Source organism: Benincasa hispida, chromosome 4 (assembly GCF_009727055.1).
Source record: "Benincasa hispida cultivar B227 chromosome 4, ASM972705v1, whole genome shotgun sequence".
NCBI classification, from domain to species: Eukaryota; Viridiplantae; Streptophyta; class Magnoliopsida; order Cucurbitales; family Cucurbitaceae; genus Benincasa; species Benincasa hispida.
The window spans coordinates 57,041,550-57,045,589 of NC_052352.1; positions in this window are offsets into that span (position 1 = coordinate 57,041,550).

Below are 4,040 nucleotides of genomic sequence, written 5' to 3' on the forward strand. Positions count from 1 at the left end.
ACTGGGTAAATAGCTAGAGACATAGGATGCAAGACAGAATTCACCCATACCCATCCGTAACGAGTGCAACCCTCGTGTTTAGTTGCCAACCGTTGAGGTTGGAACCCTAAGCAAACTGCTCGTGATAAGCCGGAGGAAGGTGAAGGGATAGAAGAGAGGTTGTTATCTTGAGTACTAATTCCAGATCTTGAATAAAGTGCTCCACCCTTTCATTGGCCCAAGAGGGACTCTGTTTAGTGATTGAATCACAAACCTATTGTTCATTAGAGGATTAGTGGGACTTAAGGAGCAATATGTAATTTCGAGGGTAAAATAGCATTAGACGCAATCGTTATTACGAATAACTAGTGAAGGGTTAACTTGCTAAATATGGTGAAATCAAGTGGACAGAACTATATCTACAGTGAGAAGAGTGCAACCATCGAGCTATAGTGGTGTGTCTCGGTGGTTAATGATTATTGATTAATTCGGATTAAAGAGTTTAACTGATTAACCACAAGTCATTGGAGCTCATGTTCTATAGGTCCATAAGGTCCGTCTATTAGCTCGTAAAATATTAAACCTTGGATTCAAATATTGAGCAAGAAGTATTCAATTTTGAAATTACGATTTACAATTTGAAATGTTCAAATTCAATTTTTAGGGTTTGGATAATTATATTCGATATAATTAACATTTAATTTTGTTGAAATTAAACATAAATGAAGAGTTCAAAATATTTAAATAATGATTTAAATATTGATTACATGAATAAGATTCGTGTTTGAATTAGGTGTTTTATTAATTTAATATTATTAATTAAAATTAAATCAATTATTTCATTTTTTAAATTCAATTTACAGAAATTGAATTAAAATTTAATTTATTCTTAAATTAAATTAATTTCAATATAAAATAGAAATATTAGAGGTTTTATCCTTAAAATGTGATTTTGAATGGATTTCTCCACATTTCAACACCTAGGCCAGTTAGATAATGGATTTTGAAATGTCAAAAATGCTAAAAGTATCACATTCTTTCCCGAGTTCACCTTTGAAACTCAAAAGGAGGCGTGAGGACGGTAGATACCAACCTTTCGTGATATCTATTACCCGAAACTTCTCTAGTAACCTTAACCTAAATAAAATCGGGATTCAAGAAAATGATCGAAAATACATCATTTGAAAATCATCACTTTATACAAATTTTAATAGAGTTTTTACAAATATTTGCCCAATCTTAACGATTAAAAATACATCATTTGAAAATCATCACTTTATATAACATTCTAGCTCATGGCAGACCTTGACTTCACATAGTAACCTGGACTCTCTTCTGTTACATGCAAAGGAAAACATAAGAGAAAAACATGAGCCTTAAGCTCAGTGAGTGGTAACATCTTAAAGAGTCTCTTTCAACTTATAAACATAAAAGCATATCATAACACAAGGTTACTACGCAAACCTTCATCTCGAACGAGTCTGTTTTTTACTCTACCTACACGCACGGTAGATAGTCAAACTCATTTCTCATAATCTCGTTATAGCTACTCTGTCTCCTATGTGCACATAGATCCTCCTTTTATGGGCTTAGAAACTAAGCTTGTCGGCCATCTGACCATCCCACACAAGGATTTCTTCCACAGGCTCAGGAACTAGGCCTCAGAGTCCCCTGACCATCCTATGTGGTTTGGCCGTAGACTCAAAGACTTGGCCTCCTGACCATCTCAAGCCTCATATTCTCATTCTCGTTTAGGCTATTCATGTTACAACAAGACAGAATCTAAAGGATATGCTTAAATTCCTTAAAAGAATACCACTCATAGTTTAATTGCAGGAATCTTCTACTCCTTGTAAGTTCCCTGTTTTTCCCTGGTTCCTTCTTAACTCTTGAGCCTGAAATAGTTCATTAGTCAGCTCAAAATCTCATGGTTAGGGTTAGAATAACTTTAGAACACCTTATTGGTCTTAAACTTAGCTTACCAACTTGTACTAATATGAAACTAGGCTCTTGAATACCTTTGAACAGCAGTTGGATGCAAGGTTAACCTCTCTTAAGTTGTTGGATACATGGCAGCACCTTTAGAACCCCTAGACAGCATTTGATCAATGCATGGACTGCCTCTTGATCAACGCAAGGCTCACCTGTTTAATGCATGGCCTTCCTCCAAAAACCCTAATTTTCCCACAACACTCTCTTTTGAGTCTCATTCTGAAGGAAAATGAGTTGTGAGTTGAAATGAAACCTTGTTGGGGTATTTATAGGCTTTAAGAAAGCATCTTGGTGATCAACTACAAGCCTTTAACGCATGCCACATATGAAAATCCTATGTTTCAACACCATGTAATGTCCAGCACAAGGGTCCTTAACACCACCTACTTGCATGAGTTTGAGGTGTCCTTCCTATGCCATGTCCTAGGCATCCATTGCATACCCTAATATGTGTCCACCTCTTTCTAGGTTTCTCTGGTGCTTTATTTAGTGGAGCCACATATTCCATTGTGCTGTCAACCCGACCTTGTTGTCTAAGACTCCTCTCATCAATGCATATGACCTAGCTGAGGTGCATGATTGTTTCAATAGCCATCCCCATGCGTCCAACATTCTCCCATGTGTCCATGGTGAAGTTCTCAATGTATGCTCCCTTAGTTTTGGTGGTTTATTCCTCAATTTAGTTCTAAGTTCAACTCATAGTTTCCTTTTCATCTTTAAGCATACGCCCATGCTCTTTATCATGCTTCCATCTTGTCCATTGCTTAGTCTAGTGCCAATGGCTAACTTCCCTGGCTGTGGCCTTTGCTCTAAACACTGCATAGACTCAAGGCGGTGCTCAACACCACCTTACTAATGCATAGCAATCCTCATCGCATAGCCCACCAGCCTCGACATCACATAGCCCACCGACCTTGGCATCGAAAATATCCTTAACACAGTCGCACACCTCAACGTAAACCTAGCACCTTGTATTAGTTTTTATGTCCTAAAACTCGTGGTTTGTAAACATTAGAACTTATTCTAAGAATTCAATAAAGTTGTTGTTGAATATATTGTTTTTTAGAAATCAAATAAACCTAAGTCCCTTGACTATTATATGAATACTTGAACTTTATGTGGAGACATACAAGTGGATCAGGTTCGAGTAAATAGTCAAAATGATCTATAGTATATGAATAAGGTTGGATACCTTATTCTGGTAACACTATTGGATGCGGCCTACTCTGTAGTTGTTACAAAGTGTTGTAAAGTGCTACATAAGACATGATCCTAATTCGTGCATGTTGAGACATGAAGAGTGGAGGTGTTCTGTGCAAATGAGTTTTGTGCAAGATCGGACCACGAAACTTGTCACTCTTACTTTATAACGTTGTTTACTGTTTAAGACTGGCCATTTCAAAGCGATGACCTAGGTAACTTAACCTTAATCTTAAGCTAACTATGAACTCCTGTTTGTTAAGGATTATCCTTTGATCAGCAAACGGTGAGAGTAGACCAATTGCCTCTGCTCAATAAGCTTACAATTTTGGGGATAAGACCGGATGAATAGCTGGGAACATAGGGTGCAAGAGGGAATTCACTCTTCCGATTAGGGTTAGTAGAGAGGTTGTTCCTTTTAAGTGCTAATTCTGGGTCTTGAACAAGAGGCCTCACCCTCTCATTGGCCTGAGAGGGATTCAATTTGTTAATTGGATCATAAATCAATTGTTCATTAAAGGATCAGTGGAACTTAAGAAACAAGAGGTAATTTCGGGGGTAAAACAGAGATTCGACCCAGCCGTTATTACGAGCAACTTGTGAAGGGTTAACTTACTAATCGTGGTTATATTGAGTGGACATAATATGTCTATAGTGAGGGGAGTTTATCTATGGGCTTTAGTGGAATCACCCATTAGTTAACGAATGGGGGTTAGATCGGTCTAATGAGCGGATTAAACTCGGATCGTTGGAGCCCATGATCTGTAGGTCTGCGAGGTCCGTTACTAGCTCGTAAATGGGTACACTTTAGGGTAGCTTGAGAAATTAATTTGAAACGTTCAAATTAAAAGGAACAAGAGAATAAATAT